We start from the raw sequence: 27486 nt of genomic DNA on the forward strand, positions 1-27486 counted from the left end.
GCAGTCTTTATAGTCTGTTGTCCCTGATTTATGTCTCGGTTTACCCCACGTGCTTTCGCACGCTCGTGAGGCCTCAAATGCTGAAGTTTCGACTTTTCAGCTTTTCGGCTTTTGTCGATTCATAGTAACAAAGTGGTGTAAATACACACCTATATCCAACGTTCGATAATAGAAAATTAGGCGAACGATTACATACCTTGATTGCGAAAGTGAAAGAGAATTCCCCTACGAGTCCAAAGCCTACAATCAATCCAACAACCAGTTAAACTCTACTAAAACAATCGCAACAACTAATTCTAACCCAATTCTCCTACTAACCTTGATCGCAAAGAGGGTGACCAACTGTGCCTAAAATAGTTAGGATCTATCTCACGCTTTGACGAGAATCTGAGTTCTAAGCAGATCTAGATAGTCAGTAACAACTACCATCCTATTAACACAAAAGTACAGATTCGGCTAAACCCCAAGCAATGAGATGGTATACTACCTTAGTCGAATACTTGAGGGGAAAGGCTGTGGTTTCTTTAACCCTGCTTGCACACCACTACTCCTTGAAGAACCTTAAACAAAATATGAAAGGAATCATAAATCGATACCCGATGAACAGGAAGAAAACATTCGGCTAAAAAAGAATGGAAGGAAGCATAACCTCAACCCTTACCAAACGTCAGAGAATCCTAGCGCAACATAAGAAGAACAGGGAAGTATTCGACCAATTCCTAAATAGCAGAGTAACCGACGATGGTTAGCTGTAAAGATAAAGGGTATTCGGCCTCAAGAGAAAAGAGTATGTCAAAAGGAAATAGAAGAAAAGAATAAGGCAAGAAGATGAAGAGAAGATTCGGCTAGCAAAGAAATCAAGAGAAAGTCAAATAGCGAGAGAGGAGAAAATGAGGAGAAAATAAGGTCTTAGATGAGGCAATAATCGGTCAAGGGTTGGAAGAAAAGAGAGACTCGGCACTAGGGAAAATATATACCAAAACGCCAAAAGATAAAATCCTGAAAATAGAAGAGGAATAATTCAGCTCCTACCCCCACACCAAATGCTGAAATGCACCAAATGAGTTCCCCTAGCCAAATTTGTACAAAAGAGTTGCCCAATTCGGCCACAACACTACTCCCCTCCAAATCCCTTGAAACTCTCTTCAAAACTCTCCTTGATATCCTCCACAATCTTCTCCTAACAACTAAAGACCAATTCAAACTCCCACCACACAGAATCCTACTTCAGTTCAACCACTTGTCGTCTACAAGTGCAAAATAAATGCCCCTTGTTTGCCATGGGGTTCGAACCCTCTCCCAACAGCTATGTAACGTCACCACCACTAAGCCAGAAGGCTTTTTATGATGCAACACAACCACAATTATTTATAAAGCCTAAGTGCCAGCATCTAGGTTCTTTTAAAGCAAAAATCAAAAATTCTGCAAAAGCTGGAGCTTGAACCCAGGACTTCCTAGACACCCCCAAACACACCCCAAACCACTTAGCTGCTAACGTAACATGAGAATTATGCCAAAACATGCCAAAAAATTACAGACCCTAAATCTCGAGGCGTTACAGTGTGTGCCTTGCCCGTGGAGCTCCCTAACTTGTTTTAAAATAAAAAATTTTAGCTACAGTTTTCACACGGCATAGGACACGCCCATGGGGGCTGGCCGTGCAGTTCACACGGCCGCGTCACACGGCCGTGTGGATTTGTCGATGGTTGGGAAATTTTGGCCCTGTGAAACACGCCCATGTTTCTCGGCCGTGTGGGTCACTGTACTTGTATGAAAACATAAAAAAATAGATAAAATAAATAGTTAATGGTGTTAGTGCTCGGGTTGCCTCCCGAGAAGCACTTATTTAGAGTCTAAGCTCAATTTATCTCTCATTCGCATGGTCATAGTGGTTTGAGGAGTTGAAACTTCTCATTCCTCCTATCAATCTTATCAAAATAAGGTTTTAGACGAGTACTATTTACCTTAAAAGTGTCGAATTTAAAATGAGTTACCTCGACTATACCGTATGGGAAAACATTGAGTACCGTAAAAGGGATTGCTCCATTAGGTTCAGACGTCGCAACACGAGGGTCTGCTTCATCTAACAGTATTTTGTCTCCAACCTTAAGTTGATTCGATAAAACTTTGAGTCCGTCATGACGCGGCTTTAGTTCATCGTGTGACCTCAGTTTTTGTGTCAGCTATTCATCTAGTTCCTCGATCTGTAGCCTTCCTCTTCATAGATGGATCCTTTGTTGTTACTTGAACGTGGCTCATTTATGCTCTTCGAATGTGTTTCCTGTAAAAAAGTTTGCACCACATGGTCAGTATTAGTAGTATGATTTATACAACAACCTTCACTACTTGATGTCTTAATCAAATCACAAGCCTGAAGAGTGATTGTTTCATCACCTACACGAAGTGTGAGTTCACCTGTACCAACATCAATAATAGTTCTAGCAGTTGCTAAAAAGGGTCGTCCTAAAATCAAAGGCACATCACTATCCTCTTCTATATCTAGAACAACAAAATCAATTAGGAATATAAATTTGTCGATTTTAACAAGAACATCTTCAATTATACCCCTAGGAAATCTAATTGTTTTATCAGCCAATTGAATGTTCATCCTAGTTTGTTTGGGTTTCCCAAGACCTAGTTGTTTAAAAATTTTATAAGGCATAACATTAATGCTTGCCCATAAATTAGCCAAAGCATTGCTAACATTTAAACTACCAATTAAGCAAGGAATCGTAAAACTCCTTGGATCTTTTAGCTTGTGGGGTAGTTTGTTCCGTAGAATAGCTGAGCAAACTGCGTTTAATTCCACATGCGAAGAATCGTCTAACTTCTGTTTATTTTCCAGAAGCTCCTTTAAAAATTTAACTGAATTGGGCATCTGCGAAAGAACTTCAATAAACGGTAAGTTAATATGTAATTTTTTTAACAGTTTAAGGAATTTACCGAATTGTTCATTTGTGTGGTCTTTCCTTGTCGCATTCAGGTATGGCACACGAAGTGTATACTCCTTACTTACTGGTTTCGGTTCATTATGGCCCACCTCAACCTTACCTTTACTTACCACAAGTTCTTGCATTGATTCTGGTTCAGGTTCAACTAACCCATCTTCATCTCGAACAGTAATCGCGTGGAGTTACTCTCTTGGGTTAGTTTTGGTATTGCTAGGCAAGCTACCTTCTTTCTGAGATTAGCTTAGCCAACTGACTTATTTGAGTTTCGAGTCCTTGAATTGACGCTTGCTGATTTTTAAGCGTTGTTTCAGTGTTTTGGAAACGTGTTTCTAACACCAAGATAAATTTCGTTAGCATCTCTTCTAGGTTCGACTTCTTTTCCTATTGGTAAGGTGGTTGAAAACCTGGAGGGGGTTGCGGTCTTTGATTTCCTTGGCCTCCCCATGAGAAATTGGGGTGGTTCCTCTAACCTGCATTGTAAGTGTTACTATAAGGATTATTCTGAAGTCTAAAATTGTTACCCATATAGTTGACTTGGTTGCTTTCTGTGCTAAAGTTGTAAGGTGGATATTCTGGGTTATGCATCCCTCCTCCATTTATATCGCACTGCATTACTGGATGTACCTGTGAGGAACCATACAAACCATCAATTTTCTTATTTAAAAGATCTATTTGGTTTGATAGCATGGTGACTGCGTCGAGGTTGAAAACACCAGCTGCTTTTGTTGGCTTTGTTCTCATGACTTGCCACTGATAATTATTCAATGACATCTCCTCTATAAACTCGTAAGCATCCTCGGGTGTTTTATTATTTATGGTGCCACCGGCTACTGCATCGATCATCTGTCTAGTTGAAGGCTTCAAACCGTTGTGAAAAGTTTGAACCTGTAGATATAGCAGTAACCCATGGTAAGGGCACCTTCTCAATAAATCCTTGTATCTCTCCCATGCATCATACAGTGTCTCCAAATCCATTTGCAGAAAAGAAGAGATATCATTCCTCAACTTAACCGTCTTAGCTGGCGGAAAATATTTAAGTAGAAATTTTTCGGTTGTCTGTTCTCATGTAGTGATGGACCCTCGTAGTAACAAGTTCAACCATTGTTTGGCTTTACTCCTCAATAACAAGGGAAATAACCGAAGGCGAATGGCATCATCAAAAATGCCATTTATCTTAAAAGTGTCATAGAATTCCAGAAAATTTGCTAAATGAGTATTTGGATCCTAGTCCTGCAAACCATCAAACAGTCTGTTGTATCATTTGAATCGTGTTAGGTTTCAGTTCAAAATTATTTACAGCAACAGCAGGTCTAACTATACTTGATTCAGTTCCTGTTAAAGTAGGCTTAGCATAATCATACATAGTACGAGGAGTATGATTCTGATTCACTAGATTTGCAGCAACCACAAGAGGTAGCGGATTGTTCTGATTTTCAGCCATATTAGGATCGTCCTCTTGCTCTTCCTCTATATACTGTAGACTACTCCTAATTTCTCTACGATTTCTACGAGCTACGCTTTCAATCTCACTATCAAATAGTAATGGTCCCGACGGGTTCCTTCTAGTCATAAACTATAAAAATCTGCCAGAAGCCTAGAAAAGAAAAATTAGTAATAATAAAAATAAAAATAAATTACAGTAAAAATAAAAATGGCTAAAGTAATAAAAATTAAACGTTCCTAATATCTGAATCCCCAGCAACGGTGCCAAAAACTTGATTGATCATTTTATGAACACTAAACTAGACTACGATCACGATAAAGGCAAGCACACCTATCGAATGGTAGTATAGCTATGGCGAGTCCAGAGTATCGTATCCACAAGGACTAAAAGTACTAGTAATAACTCTTTTTCTATTATTTAGCCTAAAAAATATAAGGGATTTGTTTTTAACCTAAAATTCTACTAACCTAATTAACTAATGAACGCGACAGAGACAAAAACTGGAAAATAGTTTGGGAAAAACGATGGAGAAGACAATACCCAAGGAAGAATCCACCTGGACTTCACTTATTACTTCTGAATTAGACGATTTATTCACTTGACTTATTCCGTAGAAATCCCTGATTTATGTTAATATCTCCATCGAGACTAAAAACAACTGACTCTAGGTTGATTATTTGTAATCTCTTTCTAATTAAAACCCATATTATTGCATTAACTCGATCTATAGATTCTTTTATTAGATTTGACTCTAATCTGACAGATTTACGTCATCCTATATCTAGGATTGCATTCAAATTCGCTTAATTATGCTAGACCTACTCTTAAACAGGGACTTTTGCTCCACTAAATAAGCACATCAAACTTGGATTAATATCCTGAAATATTAAAGCAAGAATTAAGAACACATTATTAAGAAAAAGAACAAGTATTTATCATATAATTCAAATAGTATAAGATCTGTCTTAGATTTCATCTCCCATAGGTATTTAGGGAGTTTAGTTCATAATTATGGAGAAAAACATCTCAAAATAGGGAAAACAACAAAATAAAGAAACCCAAGAACTTCGGTAGAAATTGAATAAAGATCTTCAGTCTTGAAGTAATCCTGCTTCCGAGCTGACTCCAATGGTTTTCCTTCGAGTATTTTCTGTGTTATGCTCTATGTGTCTTCCTTTGATCCTCTTCTAGGGTGTTATATAGACTTTGGAAGGCCCAAAAAAACCCAAAATTAGCTTTTTTCGAGTAGAATTAGACTTGGGCTCGACAGGGACACGGCCGTGTGGCACGCCCATGTGAAGGTGCCCAGGCCGTGTGCGCTTCTGAGTTGGCTTTAAGTCGACACGGCCAAGATACACGAGCGTGTGGCCAACCCGTGTGTCACACACGGACGTGTAAATTACCCGTGTAAAAGTGGGCCAGGCCGTGTGAAGCACTAAGGTAGCCCGTTTTGTCCAATTTTTGTCTTTTTCTTTAACTTTTTGCCCTCCTATGCTCATCTAGATATAAAACATGAAATGAAAATATTAGGAGCATTAAATCCACTAAATCTTGTGATAATTCATCCAAAAATACACTAAACATGGGTTTAAAATATGTTACTTTTATGGCTTATCATTATCTTATCTCTCTCTTCGGGATTCTATTCTAGTATGTTCGGAATAAAGTTGATGGTGAAAATTTATGTGAGACTATTTATCTGTATCTATTGAATGATGTTTCGTCTTAATTGTATATTCGAAAAATATGATACCTCTGTTAAGATGGAATTCCAGAGCCGGTAAGCAATGTTTCTCTTTCAGTTTTCAGTGAGAAATTATTCAGATCTTCATTATTATTTTCTTATGAGTTATGCTCTTGGATTTCTGTTATGAGATCGTATCTAGGGTTTTCTTAGTGTCCCTATTGCGTGGATTATCTGACATGGCTCATCTCTAAAATATGTTCCTTGTTCTATTATGACTGTGCTTATTATGATAATGTTTTGGGATTCGATAATAAAAATGGGGAGATTCTAGCATCTGGATTTCTCTAATTTTCAAGTAAAAAATTGAAATCGGCGAAGGTATGTATGATAGAAGCTCGAACTTGAGTTATATTGTGGTTTTCTTTTCTTAGGTAAGTTTGACTAAGATCCGTGAGTTAATTGGAATATCTTTGTTTCCCTGAGTTAATATGGTTGCAAGATCTATGATTAACAGGTTAAAAGAATTTTAAAAGATTATGTGTTTGAACCGTTTTTCTCAGCATGAAGAAAAGAGTATCCTGACATATTATTTTTCGATAATTGAAAACAACTCAGTGGTTTTTATCAGAGTAAACTAATTTGTTGAGACGTGATTTGAGCTAATTGTATTTGAGCAAGTCTTTTAGTTAAGGGAATAAGTTTGGTGCATTCACGAGTATATATGTAGACGGATAATTTGAATAAAGAAAGTATATTCTAGAAATTTTGATGCAGAGATATGCTTATTCGACTATTCTAATAGAGTGATGTTATTATGAGTTAAACTATTCTAATTGATAAAGCTATCACATTTGTGAAAGCTTGAATAATCTGTGGCATGTTAGCAAAGTTGAAAATGGTTGAGAGTATTACTAACCGAAGTTCTAGTTTCGAGTTTAGTTTGAATTGAGTAAAGAATTTATGAATTTCAGTGATATACTATTGAACAGATTGGGATAAGCTTTAATACGAGAATGTAAAGAAGCAGTTTGTGCTTCCAGACAGTTAAAGTCACAATAAAAGAGAACTTTTCGATTAGCGATTTAAGGACGGCCACTTTTATGTCTGTGTTGTGAATTCGATAATATCATGTGTTCGAGAGAAAATGTTATATGCTTCCTGAATCCTAATGAGTTAAAGTATCTAATGTTACTGAAAAAGATCTGGAATTAAGACAGTGTCAATGATTTGAGATATTGAAAGACTCCAAGTAGTTATTGATTAATCTCTGAGAAAACAGATATAGTTACAGATGCCGAATGGAAAGATCTTTGCTTATTTTGTACGAGTGGTTACTCAATTGATCTTATTTAATGATGGTCTGATGTTAGCTAAATAAAAAGCTAAAGTGATGTTTTCTTTATGAGTTTGAAAAACTCAGAAATGTGTTAGTGAATTGCAAGCTAAACAGGTACAGTGTGAAATGACTTTCGATTTCGAATTTCAGAAGTTTTTGCATGAGGCTCAATAGTAGATTGCCTGTTCATCCGAGAGTAAAAAATGTACAGCTATATGAAGTAGATGTTTTGGTGTACGGGTATGAAACTCAGTATTTCTGATTCTGTGTTCAGATGTTGATTTGTCAATAGGTTAAATCCAAAGATCAAGTGTATTCAGGTCTAATACAGTCAGTGATGGTACGGATGTGATAAAGAGATACAGTCACTATGGACTTCGTATTGGGGTTGTCATTATCACCAATAAAAGAGATGTTATTTGTATTGTGATTGATTGTTTGGCCAAAAATCCGCATGATTGTTTCAATATATACAGAGTTCCTATTTGACAGACCAACTGAGCTATGTGTTCTAAGTTCAAAGGTTATGGGAAAAAGATATGCGAGGCTGAAATCGATTTGTGACCCTGAGAAATTAGTGAAGTGACTCAAGATTTGGAAGAAACTTTTTCTAATAAGATTTTCAGGGACAAAAATCCCTAAAGGGGGGAGAGTTGTAACAGCCCGTTTTTGGGGTTAATCGAAACAGTGGTTTTGAGACCACAATCCGAAGTTAAAATATATATTTTATTATTTTAATAAAGTCTACAACATGATAGATTAATTATGTAAAAGTTTCATAAAGAAATTTTACCATCTAAATGCTTAATTATAAAAAATGACCAAATCACATAAAATGTAAAAGTTACACACTATTAGTAAAAGGTGTTATTTGTTATGGTTTATTAAAGTGAAGGTCCTTATAATGATATTAGACCACTCATGTGATAATGGATGATAGTGGAGGGGTAGTTGGAGTAGTTTTAAATGTTTTTAAAGGCTAAATTAGTAAATAGCCAACAAATGTTATAATAAATAAAAACAAAATGAAAATATGGCTTCATTATCATCTCTTGGCCGAATAAAGAATAAGAAGAAAGCAAATGGTTGTGTTTTAGGGTTCGGCATCTTCATGACTCAATTTGTAAGTGTTTTGAGCTTGGTTTTTGATGATTTATATGTTTTTTGTAATCGTTGCTTCGTGTTCTAGCTAGCCCGTACACTAATTTCTAAATTTTTTGATGAATATGTGAGTTGTCATTGATGATAGCTTGATGTTTTTGAGTGTTGATGATGGAAAATAAATCATTGTTGTTAGATTAACAAGTTTTATAAAGTGATTTTTTGACAAAAATGTTAATTAGGTATTAAATTGAGAAAATGTGAAATGTTGTGGTTAAGTGTGAAATAAATGAAAATATGGGCTGCTATGAAGTTGTATTAAATTCGGCTAGGCTTGGGTTTGGCCAAAATTGAATGAATTTCATTTTTACGAGCTTAGGGACTAAATTATAAAAGTGTGAAACTTTAGGGGAAAATACATAATTTTTCCAAAATGTGTAAATTATGTTAAATTGAATTAATTAATGATTAAATAAGTAATTTTTTTATTATATAGATTGAGAAAAAAATGAGATTCGGATCTAGAACGGAGGAAAACAAAGCATTGGACTAGTCGATCCGTTCCGTCGTTTTAACGATCGAGGTAAGTTCGTATGTAATAAGCATTTTTAAATTTATGCTTTTAATTCTTTGACAATGTATATATTGTATATATGCGACTCTTGTTATGTTTAACAACATATCGGCTATGAATGCACTTGGTGTGCGGTTTGAAATAGCTTCGGCTAAATGTGGCACTTGGTGTGTGATTTAAGATAGCTTCGGCTATATATATGTATACATATATGTAGCACTTAGTGTGCAAAATATTGAGAATGACATTTGGTGTGCAAGATATTGAGTATGGCACTTAGTGTGCGAGACATCGAAGATGCAATGGCATTATGTGTATGTATGAAATGGTAAGGATCGGTACAGGTATGTATGCAAAACTCATGAGAAATGATTTCGGTTTATGATGCATCTTTGTAATGAAGTAAATAAGTAAGTCATGCTTATGAGAATGATCTTGTGATGACCTTGTGATTATGGGTCCATGCTTATGTTGTATAAATATGTATTTATACCATGATAGTTGAAATGATTTGTAAAGGTGTTATTAACTTAGTTATAATTATTTTACACTAAAATAGTTTTGGATAGCAGCAGCAGCAGTCCAAATTTGAAAATTCACCAAAAATGGTGGAAATTGAATTAGTGGTTGCATAAGATATGAAGTTAAATCTTATCAAGTCTAGTTTCTTATAAAGGAAACAGTGTAAGTAAAAGAATTTTATATTATGAGATATTTGAATTTGTGTGAAACAGAGCAGAACGATTTCGAAATCCCCTGTTCTGATTTGAGAAAATCATTCAAAACTGTAAAAAAAATAATTATGAGTTATTATTTATATGCTTAAAATCCTTAATGAGATTATTTTCAAAAGAAACAAACAGGAACATCATCCAAATCCCGTATGAGGAGATAAATAATTTTTAGTAAAGAAAGGTCAAAGCTATCAAACAGCAGAATAGGGGTAAACTTGAAGAATAAACTGTACTTATTGGCTAATCCATAAATTCTGAAAATTTTATGGTAGAAAGATATATGAGTCTAGTTTCAAGAAAAATTAACAGATCTTAATTTAGAAATCTGTAGCTTAAGTTATAAATAATTTAGTGACTGTTACTCGAGTAGACAGCTTGACTGAATTATGTGCAATTATGATTGTGCTACCTTGAAAACATGTTGTTAGAATTTAGCAAAAGCATGTTAATAAGTTGATTATTATTTTCATACGGACTTACTAAGCTATATAGCTTACTGCCCTTCCTTTCCCATCTCTTATAGGTTTATTTAGCTAGCTCAGGTTAGAGATCGCTGGAGATTCAATCACACTATCAAGCTACCATTTGGGGTATAAGTCTTCAAGCACTTGAGTTTATGGCATGTATAGGGGCTTAGTCAATTATGTATGTGTCATTTGATTTGGTCAAATCTATTGCATATGATGATATTTTGATTCATTTTGTATATATAGCCATGAGATGTGGCTTATATTGACTATTTGGGTTGTAATGTCTAATTATATGTACTTGCATGTGCCAAAGGTCATGTGGTGTGATAATGTTGTTTAATATGGATGGTTGTGTGGATATGGTTTAGGTGCTTGATAATGGGTTGATGACATAATTGGCATAAGTATGAAATAAGAGAATGGGTTAATGATAGTCATGGCATGAAAGTTTAATAAGTTTAAACTAGACAAAGTATGGTACCTTATGCATGAATAAATTGATATGAAATTGCCATGATCATGACTTGTTTGATGATGTTTAAATGTTCAATTTTGCCATGAAAAGTTCCATTAAAGTTATGTTTAAGTATGCGCAAATGAGGGTGCCAACTGGCTTGGTAAATAGCCACTTTCCTGGCCACACGGGCGTGTAACCCTGTTTCATGATGAAATTTTCTGAGTTTTCCCAAAAGTTATCATCTCTGATGCATGTTTAGGGCCTCGTAAGCCCATTTAAGGGACGTTATACATATGTATAAATGTTTTTGATTTGAATGAAATTTTTATGGCCCGATTTTATGTGATCATGTATGTTTAAGTCCGGTAATGCCTCGTATCTTGTCCCAGCCTCGGACACGGGTAATAGGTGTTACAGGAATAGGGTGAGGCACATTTATGGGAAAAATATGGTGGACCAAATTTGTGATATTCCCATTTTTAGCCATTCTCCAAAAGATGTCATGGTGTGGTTTCATAGTAAACGCAGCCTTTTTACTACTATTCTTGGCTTATTCTCAAAAAGATGGGTATGGGTCCCCATAGAATGTATTAGAAGATGATTTGGAAGCTGAATATTCTCCTAAAATTCGTGTTTTTGCTTGGAGATTGGGACATGAAATTCTACCTATAAATACAAAAATGGCTTCTATTTGGTCTACGGTGAACTCGGAATGACAGCGATGTGGTGCCGAAAGGAAGACTCCTATTCATGCCATTAAGGAGTGTCCTACAACTAGGGAGACTCTGATATGTGGAGGGATTAACGATAGACTAGTGCGAAATAAGTTCGACTGGTGTATTGATTTGCCGGAAGCTGCTATGAGAATCCTTGATAAAAAAGCTATGGAGTACTTCATCACCATTATCTGGAATTTTTGGAATAATAAAAACAACTTCACCTTCCAAGGCAAAGAGTAGATTACAGCCACGATTGGGAACAGTGCTTTAACCCTTAGAAGCGACGTTCAGTTTTATAACCTTAGAGAAAAGCTGATGATTCCTCCTCAGCCTACTATTGTAAATGGAAGAAGCCTGCACAGGGGGTTGTGAAAATTAACATGGATGCGGCTAGTGAGAAGGAGCGAATGGGACTGGGGGTTATTGTGAGGGACGAAGATGGCTTTGTGTTGGGAGGTTATGGGTGCACAAAAGAGAAGTCCCTAAACAGCGACTAGGCCAAAATCATGGCTATTAAGGAAGGAATTTTTTTAGCAAAGAAGATGAACTTAAAAAAAGTTCTCTTTGAATCACACAATGCCAACATAGTGAACAACATTAATAGCAAGGGGGTAGGATATTACGCTTATTGGGCAACGTGCGAATTACATACACCTGCATTTGAAGTCTTTTGAGGCTGCGCTATCTCGTGGGATCCTAGAAGTAGTAATAGGATTCCTGATTTCATTCGTAAGTTTGTTTTTAAAAACAATTGTAAGTGGTTCTTTGATGTAAACTATCCTAAAGAGATCCATGAGCTTGTTATCCAGGATGTTATTAATAAAAAAAAAACTAATGGGCTTAAATTTTTTTAATTTAACCAAATGCCTATGCTACTTTCTAAGGAAACAAACAACAAACCCCATTTTAATGTTTACACTTTAAAAGGCCCAAACAATAAGAAAGAATGGGAAACAACGAACACTACAGCAAAATTGGTTTTTAGCAGCGTTTTTAGCGGCGCTAGGACCAAAAACGCTGCTATAGATTGAGAATTAGCGGCGCTTTTTGAAAAACATCGAAAAAAATTAAGCACGAGCTTTAGTGGCATTAGCGATGCTTTCTGAAAAACGCCGCTATAGATCGAGCATTAGCGGCGCTTTTTGAAAAACGTCGCAAAAATATTCAGCAAGACGGCAGCATTAGTGGCATTAGCGACGCTTTTTGAAAAACGCCGCTATAGATTGAGCTTTAACGGCGCTTTTTGATAAACGCCGCTATAGATCAAGCAAAATGTCAAGCACTTACTGCGTTTATGATAAAAACGCCACTAAAGGTAAGCAATAGCGGCGCCGCAAAAAATCAATTTAGTTTATGGGTTATGGTTTAGGGTTTATGTTTTAGAGTTTATGACTTAGAGTTTAAGGTTTAGGGTTTATAATCTATGATTTCTAGTTTAGGGTTTAAGGTTTAGGGGTAAATATGGTGACCTATTTAACTTGTGTATATTGGATTTTTTATAATATAAATCTAAATAAGATAAATATAAATTATTATTTTAAAAAATATATTACAAAATGGGTTAAATCCCAAAAGCATACATGAACAATGGTTTAGTGTGCAATGGGTTAAATCCCAAAAGTTTAAATTATGAACAAAATTATTGATATAACATCATTTTATATTTATATATTGCATACATAAATATTTATATTTATTCAATATAAAAATATATTGATTTATTTATTTTTTAAAATGTGTATGATTAAATCAAAATTAAAGTTTCAACTATACATTTAAACCACAATTAGAATTTCACGTCTACAATTACAGATTAAACCGAAATTCATATATAATTCTGAGATGTGTCTCTATCAAAATTTAGGTGTATACATATAATTAAATATTTAATTATGGTTTAAGGGTTGGGGTTAAGGGTTTAGGGTTTATGTTTTATAGTTTAGGGGTATGAGATATGGGTTATGATATAATGTTTATTATTTTGGGGTTTAAGGTTTATGATTTAAGATTTAAGGTTTAATATCCATGGTTTAGGTGTTTAGGGTTTATGATATAATGTTTATTATTTTGGGTTTAAAGTTTTTGGTTTAGGGTTTGTGGTTTTTTGTTTTATAGTTAGGGTTGTAGTACTGTTCATGGTTTTAGGGTTAGGTTATTAAGGTTTAAGGGTTAGGGTTTTTGATAAAATAACAAAAAATCAAATTATTTTAGGGTTTAGGTAAGCAATAAAATTCTTTTTTAATTACTTTGATCCCTTGTAATATATATATTTAGGGTTTAGGATTTATGTTTATGGTTTGGGGTTTAAAGTTTAGGGTTTACTGTTAGAAAATTGAAGCAACATTTGGATTTTACTGAAAACAATTTTGAAAGTAAAAATATAGAAAAATACATGTCAAAAATGAAAAAAATAAAATATTATTAATTTAAATAATTTTAAAGTTTTTTTTGGATATATGACTGATTTTTTTAATTTATATATTAATTAATTTCTTATATAATTGTAAAGAAAATAACATTTATTTTAATATATTAAAATTATCAATATAGTTTAAATTATTTAAGAGATAAAAGATAAAGTTCTAAAATATTAAAACAAAATAAGTGATTTTTAGTAGAGCAAAACGGCGCCATTTTGTGTAAAGAAAAATGACTTTTTTCCGCAAAAAATCTTACAAAAAAAACGGCGCCGTTTTGTTACCCAAAATGCCTTAAAACTTTTTTCCTAAAATCGGTTCCTCCTTCTGCCGAAATCCCAAAATTTGACATGAAATCTCTCCTTTCTTTTCCCCAAAATCGGTTCCCTCCCCCCTCCCCAAAGAAATCCTAAAATTTCTTCTCTATTTTTCCTCATTTTATTTTTCCCAAACCATTTCTCCCCTATCCCAATTCCCTTTATTTTTTCCCCCAATTTCCCCAAATCGGCAGCCCTCTGCATCTCCGTCGGCAGCCCGCTGCTGTATCTCCGTCGACATATGCTGTCAAGTATATTGAAAGAGGACCCAAGGTACGTACTAGGATTTTTTTTTCTTTTCTTTTTCCTTTCATTTCATATTTACAATTCTAATTTCTACGGTTAATGTTCATGATCTTGTATCTGTTTTTGCATTTTCTTTTTATTCATAGGCTAAATTGGGCTCCTTTTTTCTTGTTTAGACTCAATGGATTGATTTCAAGGGTTTCTTTGACTATGCAGATAGATGAACATGTGCAGAGGGAGATTATGAACCATAGGTCTTTGAATTATCCAAATATAATTAGATTCAAAGAGGTATATATCTATATAATACTGCTTTCACATTTTAAATTACTTGCTATAACTCTAAATATCGAATGAATGAACATCCAGAGAAAATCAGAGTTGCTTTGAACTTAACAGGCTTAAAAACGATTCATCTTTTGTTCTTTTTTTTTTTTTTGCAGGTGCTGTTAAACACCAACCCATCTTGCCATAGTCATGGAATATGCAGCTGGAGGAGAACTTTTTAATGACATCCAATAATTTTAAGGTTTGAATTTTAATTTCTTTTAATGAATGCCATTTGTGCTGGGATCAAACCTTTGATGGTCCAGAGACAATGACCTGTCTACATTTTTGGACTGTATATCCTTGACTAAGTTTACAATATTAAACTAAAGAGAAAAATGGAGACTGAAGGGCAGTAAGAAAAATGTAAAATGATGAATGTATACCCTCAAATATTGAATTTGGATCCAAGTAATGTAAAATGGGAGAGAATGAGTTAAAAGGATCGTTCAAAATGGGAACATTTTAACAAAAGTGGAGGCGGCAAGTTGATTTGGATTTTTAATTAATTCCATTAATGTTTTGGGTTAGGTGAGGTGAGAGCTCACATAAGTACCATGTGACACTTGATTATTGGTAGTTATATATATGGTGAATAAGAAAGATAAAAAACAATGTAGTAGTCTGCAATCATGCAAAGCAAAAGGGCAGGAGATGCATGTGATGGATGGACCCATAACGACCTTCAATTTCCCATGCCTTAATTACAGGGGATGATTGATTTCTAAACATGGGAAAAATAACCCTCCATTTCCTCACTAAACCAATAAAACTTTGCCCATTTTTAACAGAATATATTTATACCAGCCCTTCCCACTTCTAAGGTCACTTTCTCAAACCTTAAAATACATATATGTGTCGTATAAATATCTTCAATTTATTTTAATTTTTTTAATGAATTTATATGCTTCTTTTAACTCAAATTTGAACATGATCGTATTACATTTTCTTCTGTGAAAAGGGAAAAAAATTACGTTCCTGAGTATAGTTAGCTGTTGAATTCTACATTTAAATTGCTATTCTGGATAGCATTTTTTGGTTATAATTTGGCAGTGTGGGCGATCATCAAGGAGCAATCAAATGAAACATGTAAAGGTGTTGAAGGGTGCATGGGCTGTCAACTTTGTTTCAGATTGCCTTTTGTGTTGGGGGAAAAAATCTACTGCTTTAAACTGCAGAGAGAAATGCTACTAATTGAGATATTAGACTAAGAAATAAATGATTGTAGTGGGTTCCCAACAAGTCAATTCAATTTAATTGAGATATTAGACTCAAAATATGCGACTTTGGCTACTCTAAGGCAATGAACCTTTATTGATTATTCAGCATCAATCTTGATTAGTTGCTATAAAAGCTATGTTACTTGGACTTGAGTGTATGTGTTTGATATGCTATAATATTTGACGCGGGCTTATTTAGTTTTTTTACCTTTTTCCATACACTTGGACTATCATATTCCCATATCTATGCCTAAAAATGTGTTCAGCATGGATGTCAAACACCGACCAAAGAGGCCAAACAACATAGCTATAAAAATTAAATTATTAACTTTGTACTGCATGTTTCAGTCAATTGTGTTTCATTCCCAACCCAAATCTACCGTAGGAACCCCAGCCTACATTGCACCAGAGGTCTTATCTAGGAAACAATATGATGGGAAGGTAATCTTATTCCCTGTTTCTGTACTTTGGTCTATAAGACATACTATTCCGAGTTGAGCTGAGTAGAACTTCATATGAATGAAAACTTAGAGACTTTTTGGAAAAATTTAGATTGCAGATGTTTGGTCTTGTGGGGTTACTTAGAGACTTTTTGTGTTTTTTGTTGTTAGTTTTGTGTTATAATTTGTTCCAAAGTTAGATTTCAAATCCTTAGATTTATAATTAGGGCTTATTGGATTTACTGGTATTTTTAGTCAAATCTAACTGTTCATCAGACCCTGCTATTGCCTTTTGTGCTTGTAATTTTAGATATTAGAACTAAAGAATAATTTCTATATAACGTTAAACAACAGTAGTGTAGCATGTTTCTGTTCTACTTTTTGCAAATTAATACTATTGTTCCTTGTAAAATAACAGAAGCATTCCATTATATTGTGAAACCTCTAGTTTTTCTTGATATGAGTTAACTATGGAATATTATTTTCTTTTTCCCATATATATGTATTTGGTGATGCATTTATTGCAGACAATTGAGATTCTTTTCAGCAAAAGGATATTCTTAGATATGGAGGTTAGTTCCTTTAATTCCCTCTTGCTCCTGAGCCTGTGAATTTATGTTGTTCGGTTTTTTTTGTTCTATTCGGTTATTAGCAACAATGTTTTATTTCTCTTTTGTTGAAACAAATTCTGATTCTTGCTTTATGGTGGCATTATTAAAAATTTATCTTTCCATATCATAATTCAAAGAGATCAGTTAATGTGCTTTGACATATGTGGCTTTGGGGGTCGTATAAGTGATTTCCTTACTGGTCTAACTTTGGCTTACAGGTGCATACTTTGTCTTTCTGTTCCGGTGTTTTGGATTCTCTGGCAGTTGAATTGAAAGCATCAAAGGAATTCTCTAAGTTATATGCAGGCATTGCAATACTTTGGCTTTATCTAAGCTTGAACCAGCCCTCTGTTGTATATTGTTTCTTCTTCTTTTCTGATCTTTTTCCTTTGATTAATGAGAGGTGATTATGATTTGGCATTCTTTTCTCACCAGGATGAATTTTGTCTTAGAAATAGTAATACTGTGAATGTGTCTGTGTGTTTTTTTTATGTATTAAATTTAAATTCATTAATTTTTATATTTAGTTTTAAAGTTAAAATTTTAATAGAAAATTTGATTTAATTCATATTTTTTATTTATCCTTAAAAGTGTATAGTTTAAAGTTCAAATTTCAAAAATTAAACATAATATAATATTTATTATAGAAATAAATATTATTTAATTAAAATAATTTTTTTAAATGTCATGTTCTATAACGGCATTTGTGAAAAAAGCGCCGCTAAAGGTATATTTTATAGTGGTGTTTGTGACAAAAGCGTTGCTAAAGGTCTATTTTTAGCGACGTTTGTGGGAAAGTGTCGCTAAAGGTCATTTTTTAGCGGTGTTTGTGGAAAAGCGCCACTAAAGGTCATGTTCTTTAGCGGCATTTGTGAAAAAGCGCCGCTAAAGGTCATGTTCTATAGCGGCTTTTTTGTGGCGCGCCACAAGAAATCATCATACCCACAATATTCGTGGAGAAAATAAATATTTGACATATAAATATTATATATAAAGAAAAATATATCAAAAAAATTAGTTGATGTTTATTTTATTTATTAAGGAGATCTTAATTTTCGAATATTTTTAACATAATGATATATATAAAATATATATTTCTATTATATAATTACATATTTATTATTTGATTTTATAAATAAAAGAGACATTAATCAAAAAGATGAATAAAAAAATCAAAAAAGACTTGAAAATAATATTCTTATTAATTAAAAATAAAAAAAACTTGAAACAAGATAAAATAAAAAATCACAAATGTACTTAAAAGAAGAATTGAACCTAAGACTTAAGAATGAATTAATTATTGTTAAACCATTTAACCAAAGGAGGTTATGTATTAAGAACATTAATTAAAAAAAAACTTAGCACAACATAAAAAAATACAATTGTGTGTAAGAGAGGAATCAAATCTAAGACTCAAGGATAAAACTACTAACATTTAACCATATGGCCAAAGCAACTGATTTTATTTTAAAAGTCAGAAATTGCGTTTAAAGGGAAAACAAGTCTAATTGGGCGCACTTTCCTGCCAATTATGCAAAAAACGTGTTCCCATACTCTCTTCAAAATTGATTTATTTATCTAATTTTGTAAAATTTCAACCTATTTTCAATATTATTTCTTTTCCTGACTAATTTAGCCTAGTACCTACTTTCCAATGAACAAAAGGATATTAAGTAAAATAAAGGTAAATTATTTGTTAGTATAAAATGATTTTACTTTGAAACTTGAAACGAATATAAAAAAATAGATATGAGATACATCTTATCTAATCTTATATATATTCTAGACTTATCATAGATTGGGCCTATAACACTCCAAATTACCAAAAGGGAGACATGCTTGGCCCAACACAACCCACCCAAATTCTTTTTCTAATTTTATTTAACTGGCATTTTTACGTGTGGTATCCATCACCAACAAAAGGACATCATTTTACTAAATCTTCACTTGCCTATAGGTAATGACCTCGCTCTAATATTTTAGGCAGAAGCATTGTCATAGTCTACCAACTTCCTAAGTAGGAATTTAAGCCTTTGTTTAGATCAGGATATTTTATTTTCTTGTTGGAACAAAAAACTAGAAGCAACTATTGGGGGTAAGGCAAGACAGAACTTAGAGTTCCTAGTTCTCTAAAGGTGCTAGGAGCCTCGTACCCATTTAAAACAACAAATAGAGCAGACATTTTCACACAATGCAAATCCGACGGCTGATTCATCTACTCCATACCTTAGCATTACTCAAGTTTTATACAGGAAATTCCAGGCTCACTATCAACTTCTTAGCGACAACAAAAGCAAACAAAATGCAATGACAAGCAGTATTGGCAAATGAAAAATCCGTCAATTTTCAAGGATGGGAATAATTAAGATGTGGTAGTGATGTGAAGGGGGCACTAACCTTCATTTAGAGCAAACCAAATGTAATGGCAAGCAGCATAGGCAAATGAATAATTATGATGTAGTAGTGATATGAAGGGGGATCTAACCTTCATTCAGAACAACCATATATTAGAAATATCTTCGGGATATGGAACACTGATGGCAGATTTATGCTCTGCAGCTGCATGAATCCCTCCCTGCTCGTTGCACCAAATATTAAATCTTATGTACTCAAAACGCTTACGGAACTGGTTGACCCAACCCAAAATAAGCTTGCCATTGCCCAAACGATATAGAGTGCTACCCAGTGGTGGAGCCACTGAAAATTCTGATGACCATTTGACGGGCAAATGTTTCTTATTAAGCAAATTATACGCCTCCAAAGAACGGAACTTACAAGAATAATTATAAATCAAAGTATACAACAAATCGTCCACGATTGTCGCTGAGTCAGACCAGTAAAAAAAAATTTGTTCGAGGCAAACCCATGATTTACGATCATAGTAATAAGCGTAAAGAGTATCACTGGCATCGCAGTTCACCAGAATCCGAGATCGAGAAGAATCTAGAACAGGAACACTTAGATCGATATCTTCCGGAGGGGGCGACAATGGTTCCCAAATATCCCCACTTATATCGTAAACCTCGCCAAAAGATTCAGAACCCTAATGTTCGAAGACGTAAATCTTTCCTTCAGCAGCAAGAACCAGGGGAAAAGCCCGAGGGAACAACATAGAAGTAGTTTTTCTCCACCCATGTTCAAGGTCCTTCAAATCTAATTGGAGAACATCGTTTACTGCATCATAACCACAAAAATTAGCATCATTTTCGCGTATTCCCCCAATAACGTAAACGTGGTTGCCACAGGCAACGGCAGTGGAACATGAAGGAGCATCAGGTGGCATCGCCTTAATAAAGACTTTATTGCTTTCCAGATCCAAAAAGTGCAAACCGTGCACTATTTTACCATCGGTACCCGGCCGTTTCCCGACGACGGCCCTGATCAATTCATTTGGCTCTCGCCCATCAAAGTAACTGGAGGAATCACTCGTATCGCCGCTCATGGTTCACCCTCGGCTTCGCCTTTCCAGATCCAAAATCGCTTTTAGTTTTAGGATTGGGTTATTTCCTTCCTTTTTTTTTTTAATTTGGTTTGGGTTTAGTAGTCATTGACAAAAAAAAAATTATAGGTAAATAAATTTGTTGACAAGTTATTCAATTATCTGTTTCAAGAAGTAAAAGGTTGATAATTTTTTTTAAAAAAATAGTAATTTGCTTGTTTTAGTTGCTAATTTCTAAAGTAAAGATATTGATCAATATGTGACTGTTTGTTTTTTAAATTATTTTTAATGAATATAAAATAATATTATTTCGTATCAAATGTTAGAGATTTGTTGAAATTTTATCAACCATTGGATCAATTGAATCAGGAGTTGATAGGTATATTAATTTAAATGAGACAAAAAATCGGTTGGCATGTTTATATGAACAAGTTGAATCGGATTAAATTGATGATTAAACCAAGTTTTATAATTTTTTATTAAACTAGATCTCTCGTCTCGCGATCCGTGCGGCCTTAGGCAATTTCCTCGTCTAAACTCGCCTAAGTCAGCCTTTACTCAAGTGAGGATTCGTTAAGAACTCCTCCAAAGCACCAATTGTAGAGCAGAAGCGATTTATGCCAAAAGAAGCAACCAAAAGAACAACAGAAAGGGACGCACACAAAGTGTTTGAGTAAATGCTCTTTATTCTCTTATTCACAAAGAATAATGAAAACAATGAATGGAGTGAGTACAAATGCGGGAAAGGCTCTCTATTTATAGTTGAGCTCCCCCAAAACCAACGGTTAAGATACATTTACATCGACGGACGAGATTAACCATATCTATTGATTTAAGGGATTTACAAGATATGGCATATCAAATCCTATCTAATCTTTACAAGATATGATTCCCTCTATCTTCCAAGATTGGTTATCATAGGTGCCTAAGTTGTAATGCCTAGCACCCGAGACCATTTCCGGAGTCGAGCATGAGGTGTCACCAGACTTAATTCATCAATTAAACACACTTAAACAATTTATTTCATAACTTCCAGACAAGCTGTCTAACTGCGTCACAGTCGCTAAAAAAATCATATCTCGAGTTACAAAACTCTAAATCTAATTCCGTAAATTTTCCTTAAAACTAGACTCATATATCTACTTACTAATTTTTTCTAGAATTTTTGGTCGGGCCAATTAGTACAGTTTATTAGTTAAAGTCTCCCCTGTTTCATGGTTTGACTACTCTGACCCCTATGTATTACGAACCAAATTTATCCCTATACAGAGTTCCAATGACTATTCTGTTTGTTTCTCCTAAAACTAGACTCAATAAGGATTTCATACATGTAAGGTAAAACTCCTAATTATTTTTTTACAATTTATGGTGAATTTCTAAAGTCAGAATAGGGGATTCAGAAATTGCTCTGACCTTATTCCACTAAAACCTAAATATCTCTTAAAATAAAACTCATTTACCGGTTTTGTTTCTTTCATATGAAAATAGACTCATAAAGATTCAATTTCATATTTTATTCATCACCTGATTATATTTCTACTATTTTTAGTGATTTTTCAAACTCACATCACTGCTGCTGGGTAATACTATTTTATAACCAATTTCACTCTTTTATGAATTTGCATGGATTAGCTAGCATATTAAGCATACATAACAACAATTATGATCTTAATTAGCCATTCTAATGGCTAATCATTCCCAAGTATTTCCATATCATTCATTCACCATATCATAAGATTATATACACAAAATAGTTATAATACTATACATGCCATATTGCCAAAATACACAAGCCATTATACCAAAAGTAGTTTATTGATAGTGTGAACGTGCCTCTGACCGCTCCCAATTTTTTGAGCCGGCTTGTCAAACTACAAGGAATGGAAAGGAGGGAGTAAGCATAATGGCTTAGTAAGTTCACATGTAAATAGCAAGTAACATAACCATGCAATTATACGAAATCAACATTTGCATAATATCACCAAGGCATTCATATCATATTTTCATTCATCATCTTACCATATTATTGTTATATTGAGGTCTCAACCCAAGGGTTAAGTACATAACTGTCCAAAGTATACATTCCACAACACTTACCAACTCGACACTTTCATCTCAAGAATTCTTCCATTTCACTAGAATTTTACCCGTCGAACACATCGGAATATAATTCGGATACACGGAATCAAGCTACCATAATCTCACCCATAATGAACTCGGAACGCAACTCAACGAGTTCGGGTGTTCGCATCCATAATGAACTCGGAACACAATTCACGAGTTTGGATGCTTGCATCCATAGGTGAACTCGGAACGCAACTCAACGAGTTCAGATGCCTCATAATTCTCACGAACTCGGAACGCAACTCAACGAGTTCGGATCTCAAATTCCCTAGTGACATGTCACTTGCATCCTAACCTATTCCTAAGGTTCAATGGGACTTTCCTCGATCATACTCCTTTGCCATTCTCCTTGGAATGCCGATGTCGATACTCATGTAGTCTTTCACATTTTTCACATAATTCACAAAATTTTGCATATTGTCCAACAATATCCACAAAGCATAGAATTGCATGATAACAATCATAATATCATATAAATAGCATTAAATGACTTAAAATAACGATTATGTTACCACATTTACATATGAACTTACCTCAGTACCAAAATGTTTGTAGTCGAGCTATTCCTCGTAAATTTTATTTTTCCCTCAATCTCGGCTCGGATCCCTTTTCTCTTGATCTAAAATGCCAAATTAATTTATTTAATACACACATTCACCAAAACAGCCCCTAATACGAACTTTGGCAAAATTACCATTTTGCCCCTAACTTTTCAATTATTTACACTTTTGCCCCAAAGCTCGTAAATTAAACTTCATCCTATTTTCTGATGTTTTATGACATGCTGATCATTTTTCCCTTCTATAGCAACATCAAATTCACACTCTAACATGTACTTATGAACATTAGATATTTTTACCGATTATGTCATTTTACTCGTTTTTACGTAAAATCACTTAGCAAAAGCTGTTTAACACAATCTCAAGCTTCATATTCTACCATAAAACATCAAAATTTATGCATATCATTCATGGGTAAATTTTTACACATGCATCCTAGCTCAAAATTTTGCTAGAAAATGATAGAACAAGCTTTCTAGATTTTAAAACCGAAAATAACATTAAAAACGGGCATATAAATCACTTACAATCAAGGCTTAAAAGTGTTGAAACCCTAGCTATGGTCGAGAGCAAAATTCGGCAGCAACTTATGGAGAAGATGACCATTTTTGTGTTATTTTTCCCATTTTATTTCATTTAATACCCAAATGACCAAAATGTCCTTCCTTACTAAACTTTCAAAAATTCCATCAAATTCCATCCATGTCCAATTTTTGTCCATAAACTTAGAAATTGGTAAAATTTCTATTTAAGACCTCCTAATTAATATTCCCAAACAATTTCACACTAGAAACTTCTAGAATGCAAGTTTTGCAACTTATTCAATTTAGTCCCTAACTTCAAATTAAGCACTTTATGCATAGAATTTCTTCACGAAATTTTCACAAAATCATACAATCATATCATAGACCTCAAAATAATCATAAAATAATTATTTCTGTCTTGGATTTGTGGTCTCAAAACCACTATTCCGATTAGGCCCTAATTCGGGTTGTCACATAAGTTGCCATATCTTCGCTATCGGGCCAACCAGGCTTCAATCTGACAGGCTTCTCCATCAGTTCTTTGAATCGGGCCAGTTCTCGTGGGCCAAATGATCCCCATCTAAGCAATAGACCTCCATCGGATGCATTTGGTGTGATGGTCACGGGCTTTGAACTCTGACCCGTGATATTCTCCCCCACCCATTCTCATGACGTCCTCGTCACGACTTCTGAATGGCACTGACTTGATTCGCCTCGATCTTATCTTGATGCTTTAGCTCTTCCCTTCCTTCAGGACTTTTGCCTCAGCTTCCGTTGCTTCTTAACTCGAGCCGTCTTACTCGTTTGTACATCTCGATAACAAGGAGCTATGTCACTTTCTTGTCCACATTCTAACTTCACTCAAACAGAATCCTCTTGATTCACAACACTTGGCTTCGCTTTGCCCACAGTCTCTTGGCCTATTTGCTCAAGAACTTCGAAAGGGCCCCTACGTTCTTGCTAAGTAACCAAGTTAGAATGCAACACACTATCAAAGTGTTTAGAATGTACCTTAGCATTTACTCGGGTCAACTATCCATTATGCATCACTTCTTTTTCCTTGAAGTCTGATGCACCACCCACCTTTCCCATAGGTGGAAGCCTTGTCGATGACTCGGCCAACTCCGACGCTTCATTTAAATCGAGCCTCATTGGTCCCAGCTTCACTGTTTTCATCGTAACTTCTTCCTCTAAGTTCGATGACAAACTCACCTCTACCTTGGGTGGAAGACCCTCCGACGACTCACCAAGCTCAGACGTTGCCTTTCCTTTGACTATGGCTTGCTTTGGACAGTTCCGCAACTCATACGGGCCATGGCACAAGAAGCACTTTGCTCACTTCTTTTTGCTCCTCTTTGCCCTCTTGGCTTCGACTTTTCCCTTGCTCGAACAAGCTTATTGGGCTCATTGTCTGCTCCATTGTCCCCTTAGATGACAGAATTCTTCGAACACTTTTGCAACCTATGCGGACCATGACATAAGAAGCACTCCACTAGCTTCTTCTCACTTTTGGCCTCCATTGCTTCGACACCCCTTGCGCTCGAACCAAGTACCCAAGCCTTACCCAGTGGCTTCTTCTCGATTTCGGCCTCATTGGCTTCGACATCCCTTGCACTCGAACCAAGTACCAAGGCCTTACCCATCGGCTTCTTTTTCTTAAGCGCGGATTTTTTTGGACATTTCTTCAATATATGTAGACTGTCGCAGAGAAAATATTTCAGCTTGTCCCTTTTCCTCTTGGGTTTCTTCTTCCCAACTCGTGGTTTCCAATTACCACCATTATCGTCGTTGCCTTTGCCATCAACAAGATTGTCTTCCTTGTGATCCTTTTCACATACGAGCCTTTCCTCGGATTTGGAAGACCCAAGCTTATCTTTCCCTAGACCAAGCTTGCCCACAGACTCCGCTACCGTCATGGCTTTCGACAGCTTTTGGACACCTCTTTGTTCCACCTCTTGTCTGACCCACGGCTTCAATCCATCTTGAAAAGCAAGCAATGCTTCTTTCACGGCCCCATCTAAAACTTGGAGTATGAGTTCCTTGAACTCTCGAACATACTCCCCCACCGTGCCTTGTTGCGTTATCCCTTGCAACTTTGCCCGAGATTCTTCCTCGGTAAATTCTGGGTAAAACTGTTCCTTCAACTCACATTGGAACTCTTGCCACGTCCCAATCTGACCTTGCTTTTTATCTGTGGTCCTACCTCGCCACCATAAAAGTGCAATATCAGTAAGAAATAATGAAGCAGTGTTTACCTTACTCGCATCATCCATGATGCCTTTGGCACGGAAGTAGTTTTCCATCCTCTACAAGAAATTATCTACATCGCATGCAGACTTTGTCCACACAAACTCTTTCGACTTTGGGACATCCTCGTTACTGAGTGCTGCACTTAACACTCCTTTCCCCACGGCTGCTTGGTACAAGGCCAGCTCTCCCTCGAGCTCTTCTATTCTTGTGTTCAAAGCCAACGTCGTGACCATTGTTTCCTCCTTCAAAGCCTTCACCATGGCTTCGAGAGCAGCGTTTCTCTTAGTCAGCTTCTTCCTTTGGGAATCTAGCAACTCTCGCACGCTATCCTTTTGGGAAGTGAGACACATGGTCACAAAGTCCCTGGACTGTTCTCTCAAGTCCTTAATGCTTTTCCTAAGCGCATTGTCTGACTCTTTTGCATCCACCATGGACTCCTCAAGTTTACCCACGCATTCCTCAACAGCCGACAGCATCTCCCTCAAAGACTTTCTCGCCCACCTTTGTTCGAACTCTTCTTTCGACATCCCAACGGTGCCTTCGAACCAATAGCTCGGATACCACTTGTCATGGGGCTAGATCTCTCGTCTCGGGATCCGTGCGGCCTTAGGCAATTTTCTCGTCTAAACTCACCTAAGTCAGCCTTTACTCAAGTGAGGATTCGTTAAGAACTCCTCCAAGGCACCAATTGTAGAGCAGAAGCGATTTATGCCAAAAGAAGCAACCAAAAGAGCAACAGAAAGGGACGCACACAAAGTGTTTGAGTAAATGCTCTCTATTATCTTATTCACAAATAATAATGAAACAATGAATAGAGTGAGTACAAATAAGGGGGAAGCTCTCTATTTATAGTTGAGCTCCCCCAAAACCAATGGTCAAGATACATTTACATCGACGGACGAGATTAACCATATCCATTGATTTAAGGAATTTACAAGATATGGCGTATCAAATCCTATCTAATCTTTACAAGATATGATTCCCTCTATCTTCCAAGATTAGTTACCATGTTGCCTAAGTTGCCATATTTTCACTATCAGGCCAACCAGGCTTCAATCTGACAGGCTTCTCCATCAGTTCTTTGAATCGGGTCAGTTCTCGTGGGCGAAATGATCGCCATCTAAGAAATAGACCTACATCAATATAAAGAATTATAAAACTTGGTTTAATCATCAATTTAATCCGATTCAACTTGTTCATGTAAACATGCCAACCGATTTTTTGTCTCATTTAAATTAATATACCTATCAACTCCTGATTCAATTGATCCAATGGTTGATAAAATTTCAACAAATCTCTAACATTTGATATGAAATAATATTATTTTATATTCATTAAAAATAATCATAATTAATAAATAATTTTAAAAAACAAACAGTCACATATTGACAATATCTTTAATTTAGAAATTAACAACTAAAACAAGCAAATTACTATTTTTTTAAAAAAAATTATCAACCTTTTACTTCTTGAAACAAATAATTGAATAACTTGTCAACAAATTTATTTACCTATAATTTTTTTTGTCAATGACTACT

The 27486-nt window shown here is 35.2% G+C and overlaps 1 long non-coding RNA gene and 1 other non-coding gene across 4 annotated transcripts; both read left to right on the forward strand.

The window, feature by feature from the left end:
• Positions 1-3852: 3852 nt before the first annotated feature.
• LOC121231580 (small nucleolar RNA R71) lies at positions 3853-3959 on the forward strand. Its single transcript, XR_005929638.1, has one exon. It is a non-coding gene; the product is annotated as a small nucleolar RNA R71 (small nucleolar RNA).
• Positions 3960-14208: 10249 nt separating this feature from the next.
• On the forward strand, positions 14209-17471 carry LOC107962475 (uncharacterized). Of its 3 annotated transcripts, none has more exons than XR_001701638.2 (4): positions 14209-14480; positions 14670-14744; positions 14897-17012; positions 17270-17471. It is a non-coding gene; the product is annotated as an uncharacterized lncRNA (long non-coding RNA). The 3 variants fall into 3 exon arrangements; XR_001701640.2 differs by having other exon boundaries at positions 14211-14480; positions 14897-14982; positions 15834-17471; XR_001701637.2 differs by having other exon boundaries at positions 14214-14480; positions 14897-17471.
• The last annotated feature ends 10015 nt before the right edge of the window (positions 17472-27486 follow it).

Source organism: Gossypium hirsutum, chromosome A06 (assembly GCF_007990345.1).
Source record: "Gossypium hirsutum isolate 1008001.06 chromosome A06, Gossypium_hirsutum_v2.1, whole genome shotgun sequence".
Lineage (NCBI taxonomy): Eukaryota > Viridiplantae > Streptophyta > Magnoliopsida > Malvales > Malvaceae > Gossypium > Gossypium hirsutum.